Source organism: Eriocheir sinensis, chromosome 25, assembly GCF_024679095.1.
Source record: "Eriocheir sinensis breed Jianghai 21 chromosome 25, ASM2467909v1, whole genome shotgun sequence".
Classification (NCBI taxonomy): domain Eukaryota; kingdom Metazoa; phylum Arthropoda; class Malacostraca; order Decapoda; family Varunidae; genus Eriocheir; species Eriocheir sinensis.
The window spans coordinates 18,455,390-18,462,911 of record NC_066533.1 but is presented as its reverse complement, the minus strand read 5'-3'; the positions used below and the strand labels follow the sequence as shown (position 1 = coordinate 18,462,911).

The window sequence follows — 7,522 nt, the reverse complement described above, 5'->3', positions numbered from 1 at the left end:
CTCCTATTCATTCTCCTTTCTTCTCTCTTTATCTCTGTTCCTCTTACGTATATTTATCCTTTGCTTTGATCTCTAACACTCTCCTTTCCTTTCTCTCGCTTCCCACGCTCTCCTCTGCCTCTCCTCTCTTCATCTCTCTTGTACAATCCTTCAGGGCAGAACCTGACCAAAACACGAAGAAAAAACATGTCAGACCTCAAGGCAAACACTTCAACCTACACGTGGCTTTGGAGTGAGTGAGTCTGCATGTTTCGACGCCACCACACGCCACCTCCAACTCCTCCACCTCCTCCTCCACTTCTAATACCATCTCCATCCTGTTCTCCGCCAACACAACTATCTCTACAAATCCAAACACACACACACACACACACACACACACACACACACACACACACACACGCAATACATACACACGACCACCAAACCAACGGCAGTGAATCAACCAAACGATCTACCGTAAGCCCTCAGACCAAGACATCCTCACCACCACCAACAACAACAACCAAACCCACCATTCCCACCACAACCCATAAAGGCCTGCGCACCAACACACCACAACCATCACCTTATCCATTTTGAAAACGCTCTTCGGCTCCTGGACAAGGCGAGCGTTTCCCATTTCCGAAAAGCGACACACAGCCTGACGAATCGCCTAGGCTCGCGACCATAAGGAATTAGAGGAGGTGAATTGAGGTCGATCTCGGTTTGGCGTATGCATGAGTCTAAAGCCTGACCGGGGTGCGAGGGGAAAGGGAGGAAGACTGGACGGGGAAATGGAAGGGAGGATGGTGGAAGGAATGGGTGAGGCAGAGAATAGTAAGATGGAAAGGAGAGGAAACGAAACGAAAGAGGAAAGATAAGGGGGGAAGAAGAAGGATGGAGGGAAAAAAACAAAAGTGATAATTATAGGGCAGAGGGGAGGAAAAAAAGAGGGATAGAGGTGTGGGAAGCAGGTTTGGAAAGGATAATGAGTAGAGGGGAAGGAAGGAAAATAGGAAATATGAGAGACGTGAAATGAAACGTATAGAAATAGATAGATAAATACATAGATAAATACATAGATAGAGAGAGAAATGGAGGAACTGAAGGAAGATTTAACAGAGGAAAAAGGGTATGAGGGAAAGGAAGGCAGGAATATGGACGTTACAAGCAAAACAAAAGTGAAATGAGGAGGAGTGGAAAAAAAGGGAGGCATGAATTTAAAACGAGGTAAAAAAAAAAAAGACGAATAGGAAAGGGAAACGAAAACTGGGAAGGAAGGTGGAAGAGGAGGAATGAGAGAAAATACCAAATACAAAATAAATGGAAGGAAGAAAGAGGAAAGGTAGAGAGAGTTAGAAAATGATTTAAAGAGAATTCGAGTTCCCTGGAAGATGAACAAGTAAGCGTAGATGAGAAGGTGGAAGAGGAAAGATGAGGAAAAATACTAAAAACATAAAAAAAAATGAGAGGAAGGAAGAGGACGAATTTGAGTTAGGAGTTAAGAGATTCTCATTTTCCAGGAATATGAACAAAAGAAAATCAAGAGGAAAGAAAGCAAGAGGAAGGAAGCTTAAAACACGGCAAGAGGAAGTGACACGAGTATAAAATAGAAGAAAAATAAATAAATAAACACTTAATACCCAGCAAAAAGTAAATAAAAACATAATTCCTACAAAGTCAGATATAATACTCTCGTGCAGGTGTGTGTGTGTGTGTGTGTGTGTGTGTGTGTGTGTGTGTGTGTGTGTGTGTGTGTGTGTGTGCGCGCGCGTCGACTTTTTCACTTGCATTTCAACTCCTGTCAAAATATTAATATCCAGACACTATTTAATATACACACGCCTTTGTTAATTATTTACACACCCTAGTTAAAATACATACACTTTCGTTAACTATTCACATACAACAGTTAACTTATACATGCTTTTGTCCACTGTTCATATATACACCAGCTAATGTAAACACTCTAGCTTGTTAACGTTAGATCTAATTCGCTTTCTATACGTTTGCTTCTCTTACAGTTATTCAAGTATTTATTATTTTTGTTACTACTACTACTACTATTACTACTACTGCTGCTGCTACTGGTATTACTGTTTCTTCTCTTCTTCTTCTTCATCTTTTCTTCCTCCTCCTCCTCCTCCTCCTCCTCTTCCTCCATCTTCTCGCACGGCACATATCTCAAAATTTATGGCTTGCGTTTCCTAGTAATCTCTCTCTCTCTCTCTCTCTCTCTCTCTCTCTCTCTCTCTCTCTCTCTCTCTCTCTCTCTCTCTCTCTCTCTCTCTCTCTCTCTCTCTCTCTCTCTCTCTCTCTCTCTCTCATTTCCTATCTTCTTATTTTCATATCTCTTTAGCCCGTTTTATTTATTCCTTACATCCTCCTCCTCCTCTCCTTATTTTCCCTCTTATCTCCCTCTGTTTTTACTCTCACTAATTGCTCTCCTCAGTATTTTTCTTTCCTCTTCCCTTCACATGTATTTTTTCTTCTCCCTCTCTTTCCCTCTTTCTCTTTTCATTGCATTATTCCTCCTTTCATGTCTGTATATTCTCGTTTATTCTTCCCTTTTCTTTCTACTTTGTGTCTTCTTTTTTTCGTTCTCAGACTCTCGTTTTGTCATTATTTAATCTTTCTTTCATTCGCTTACTATTCTTTACTCTATCTACTCTCTGTCCTGTTTTTCGTACTAAGGTTCTCATTCTTTACCTTTCCCTCCTCCTCCTCCTCCTCCTCCTCCTCCTCCTCCTCCTAAGATTTATCCTGTGATCCCAACAAAGGTAAGATAAAGCGGAGAGAGAGGGAGAGAAAAAGGGGAGGAAAAGATTCGGTTTTGATGTTTTTCCTACAATTTTTCCTCCCAATTTCACTCCCGTCTTATATTACACTCACCTGCCATTGTTCTCTCTCTCTCTCTCTCTCTCTCTCTCTCTCTCTCTCTCTCTCTCTCTCTCTCTCTCTCTCTCTCTCTCTCTCTCTCTCTCTCTCTCTCTCTCTCTCTCTCTCTCTCTCTCCTATCCGCTTTAATATCGTCTCTTGCTTCCTTTTCTTTACATTTTCTATATATTTTTCTCCTCCTTCTTCCTCTCTTCCTTCCTCTCCACTTTCTTTCTCTCCCTCTCCCTCCCTCCTTTCCTCCCTCTATCCCATCCATTATTCCTCCTTCATCTTTCTTTATGTAGCTTTTCTCCTTCCCTTCTACCTTTTCCTCCTCCTTCCTTTCTCTCTCAACCTTTTCTCCCTTTCTTTTTCCTCTTCCTTCCCTTGTTGCTATTTCCTTCTTCTATACGTAACATTTCTCCCTCCCTTCTACCTATTCTTCCTCCATCTCCTCCTACTCCTCCTCCTCCTAGTCTTTCACCCATCACCAGAAGAAGTTTTTAACCTTCATTCTTTCCTACTCCGTGTTCGCTACGTCGCTCCCCCTCGCTGTCTGCTGTCACCTGCCCGTCCCTGGATCTGATAGGCACTCCTCTCTAAACACCTGTCGCTGTCTAACTGTCGCGCCGCTCACCTGGCCAGAGAGAGATAGGAGAGATAGCGCGTGTGTGTAAATGAGAGCGAGATTAAGAGAAACGTGTGCGAGTTCGTGGTTATGAGTCCCGCAGGTAAAAGGTAAGGGTGAGTTTGCATGAGAGTGAAAGTTTAACGTGGGAACAGGTACTTTAGTGTTGATGAGGAAGAGACAGGTGTGAGATAAGGCGTCGAGGTAATGGAATATGCAATGGAAAGTAGAATCCCTGGAGCGTGGAATAAAATCTTTTAGGGGATGCTTTTGTCTACTCTGTGAAAGGAAGTACCTGTTTGTGTCTACTGCGTTAAGTCAAGGAAAATTAATGTAGGTAGATAAGATTTTGGACGGAGGGAAAGTAGGATTTCAAGAAGAGAATTATTGTGAAGCTGAAAAAAAAATGTGCATCAGGAAACAAAATAAATAAGGAGGAAAAGACAGGAATAAAGATGAATAGTTAAGTGAAGTTAATAAAAAGATACTGATTGAGAAAATATGTAATAGGTATAATAGGAAAGATCAGGGAATTAAAAGAAACAGTATGGAGACGATTGCAGAAAAGGATTGTATAAGAGGGAAGATTATTTAACTATTTGAACTATTAACTATCATCTTCTAACACAATCAAATCCCCTTATCCAATACTATCACAAATTCGACCCTTCTCACTTCTCCAATTCGCTCCTCTTTAAAATCCAAACATACTCTACATTACTCTAGATTCCATTGGCTATCATTCATATGCCTTGCTGTTCCCCTCTTCCTTTCATTACATTTCATAATTACCTCTCTCTCTCTCTCTCTCTCTCTCTCTCTCTCTCTCTCTCTCTCTCTCTCTCTCTCTCTCTCTCTCTCTCTCTCTCTCTCTCTCTCTCTCTCTCTCTCTCATCCTATATATATAATCATTACACTTTCCTTCTCTTTCATTCCTCAGCCACACTTCCCCTTCCTTCTTTCCTTCCGTCCTTCCTTCCTTCCTTCCCTTCTGTTCCTCGCTTAGTATTTCTCGTCCCCTCCTTCCTTCCCTTTACCTGTCCTTCTTCTCATTAACGGCGCTTTATGGGTCTCACCTGGTGTTAACATTAAAGGTCTACGGTTTAGGTTATTTTGTTTAATTATTTTGCTTGCTTGAGATAGATAGATAGATAGATAGAGAGAGAGAGAGAGAGAGTTTGCTAAGCTGGTATCAGAGCTTCAGTACCATCATCTGACATTGTTGAGGAAAATTATGACAACAATAACAATAATAACAACAATAATAATGACAAAAATAATAATAGTGGTAATAATAAAGATAATGATAAATGACAATGGCTTCCTAAATGCAATAGTAAGCGTACTAACAAATAAATGCAACTCACTCTCTCCCCCATCATAAATTTATCAACAACATACATATTATGCATATTTTATCAATGCGGACAAATTGCTTCATCAAAATACAATATAATTATCCCCGCTTATCTGTACGTTAGCCCGCCTGCCTTCCTGCCTGTCTGTCTGTCTGTCTGTCCGTCTGTCTCACTCACTCTCCCCCCCTATCTCTCAGTTTTCCTCTCTCTCTCTCTCTCTCTCTCTCTCTCTCTCTCTCTCTCTCTCTCTCTCTCTCTCTCTCTCTCTCTCTCTCTCTCTCTCTCTCTCTCTCTCTCTAGCAATCCCTATCTCTATTTATTAACCTCTCTGTGTCACTCTATCTATCTATCTACCTGTCTATCTATTTATCTACCCATCTATCTATCTATCTATCTCATTATTTGGAGCTTCTTTTCTTTCTCTTCTCTTATTACCAGATTCATTTACCCTTCTCCAACTCTCCTTCATTTTACTCAAATTTCCTCCTCCTCCTCCTGATCCCCCTCCTCTCCACCCCCTTTCTTATCCTTCTCCAATTAGCATTATTAAGAGTGTCAGATGTCTTCCAATACGACTAAGGAACTGAAACATAAGCCAGACTGTCCATTTTTCTGCCGTTAAGGTGACAGTGTAGACGGAGAAGTGACAGGCTGCCTTTCCCTTATCATACCAAACTGTAACCTTAACCTGGACGAAACAGATAGACAGATAGATAGATAGAGGGGTAGATAGTCAGAGATGAAAGGCAAGAAAAGTGGGTATAGCAGCGTGATCAAACCCTTGATTAAGCTGAATTAGGTAATACGCTTTCCTCTGTAGTTCGCTCACGGTTCCCGCACTTCAGGTAAAATATTTATTGCACTCCCCTCCGCGCCAGCACCTGATTGGAGGCTCGTCGGGAGAAGGTCAAAGTCGAGACGCATAAATTACAAGGGGGATTTAGTTAGGTGAGAACGATATGTCTGAAGTAAAAACGTGTAGATATGAGAGAGAGGGAGGGAGCTTGTGAGGTGTTAATTATGCAAAAGGACATGTGGAAATGGAAAGTAAAATGCGCTTGTAGCTTATCTTGTATCGATTTGCGTTTGTGTTTATAATGAAGTTTGCTTTGTCAAGGTTATCTTACACTAAATTTCCTTTGAAACTCTGACAAAAAAACAATAATGACGTGCGTGAATGAGAACCAACAATGAAGCGATTAATATACTCTTGTAGCTATTCTTCTATGTACTTGCGTTCTTTAGTTCTTTGTAGTTTCGTTTGTCAAGGATTTCGTACACTAATCTTTTCTTTATAACTTGTAAAATGAAATCTCTGACTCTGAAATATGAATGAAGGGCGTGAAAAAGAACCAATCAACAGACTCGATTAATTGACTTTTACACTTGTTTTTATATTTATTTGCGTTCGTTTGTATATGTGGTGGGGTTACTCGAGGGTCTCTTTCATTAATATTTGCTTTGAAACTCGAAAAATGAAACCAGTGCCTGGAAAAAGGGATGAAAAGCCTGAAACAAGAAAATCAACAAGTCCACCATTATCAAAACCGACATCATAAAAGAACATTAAATTAAGAGAGGAAAGAATTGGAGAAGTGAGACGGAGGATTTGTGGGATTTGTCAAGGTTCTTATTCACTAAAATTCGCTTTATAACTCGAAAAATTAAATCAACCCTGGAAAAACGGAATGAAGAGCCTGAAAAAAAAGAGAACCAAGAAGAATGCCATTATCAAAACCAGAACCCTTAAAAAACCATCAGATTAAGGAAAGAATTGGAGAAGTGAGAAGGAGGATTTGTGGGAATTGTCAAGGTTCTCATTCACTAAAATTCGCTTTGTAACTCGAAAAATTAGATTAATCCCTGGAAAAACGGAATGAAAAACGTGAAAAAAGAGAACCAACAAGAACCCTTAAAAGTAAAATTAGATTAAGGAAAGAATTGGAGAGGTGAGAAGGAGGATTTGTGGGATTTGCCAAGGTTCTCATTCATTAAAATTTGTCTTCTTACTTGAAAAATGAAAACACTGACTGAAAAAAGGAATAAAGAAGCAGAAAAAAACCCAACGAGCATACCATTACCAAAACCAGTATGCTAAAAAATAAAACACACGTAAAACACACAGGTATAAGAATTGTTTGCCGCCAATTCTCAACATGCACACCATTAACACGAAAATAAAAGAAGCGCTCTAACAAACAAACAACAACATCCTCCACCACCATCACCAACAACAACAATAACAAACACAACAACACAACAAAGAGCCTACCAGTGCTATAGGCCAAACATAATGACACTAATAACCGAAAGAACACTACCCTGATGTACAACAAAAGCGTCGTACAAGAAAAAGTAATTACAGCCACGTCAAGTTGGGCTGAATGGCTGTCTGTCTAGTGTGATGGATTACTCTCGTGTACGTACCTCGTCTGACGATCTCGTGGGCCTGAAAGGAGAGGAAGGAAGACCGTTAGTTAAGGAGAGGGAATGCACAATGCTATACAGGGGGCGATACTCAATGTTTCCTCTTCCTTTGCCTCTTTTTGTTATTGTGGAAAGGAAAAGAAGTAAGTTAGATGGTGAGAAGAGAAGTTGGAGGGTATCAGGACACCTCTCCTCCAGAAATTGACCTAACTTTCGGCCACTCCTCTTAACTGCTTTATAGGACCAGTGA

The 7,522-nt window shown here is 40.5% G+C and overlaps 1 protein-coding gene across 1 annotated transcript in view; it reads right to left on the bottom strand.

Annotated features, from left to right (window-relative positions):
- The window catches only part of LOC127003541 (DNA (cytosine-5)-methyltransferase PliMCI-like), a 102,370-nt gene extending 95,076 nt beyond the window's left edge, over window positions 1-7,294 (bottom strand). The window contains exon 1 of the mRNA XM_050870397.1: window positions 7,273-7,294. The gene's annotated coding sequence lies outside the window, so the exon portion shown is untranslated. The remainder of the gene's footprint in view (window positions 1-7,272) is intronic.
- Window positions 7,295-7,522: the final 228 nt, after the last annotated feature.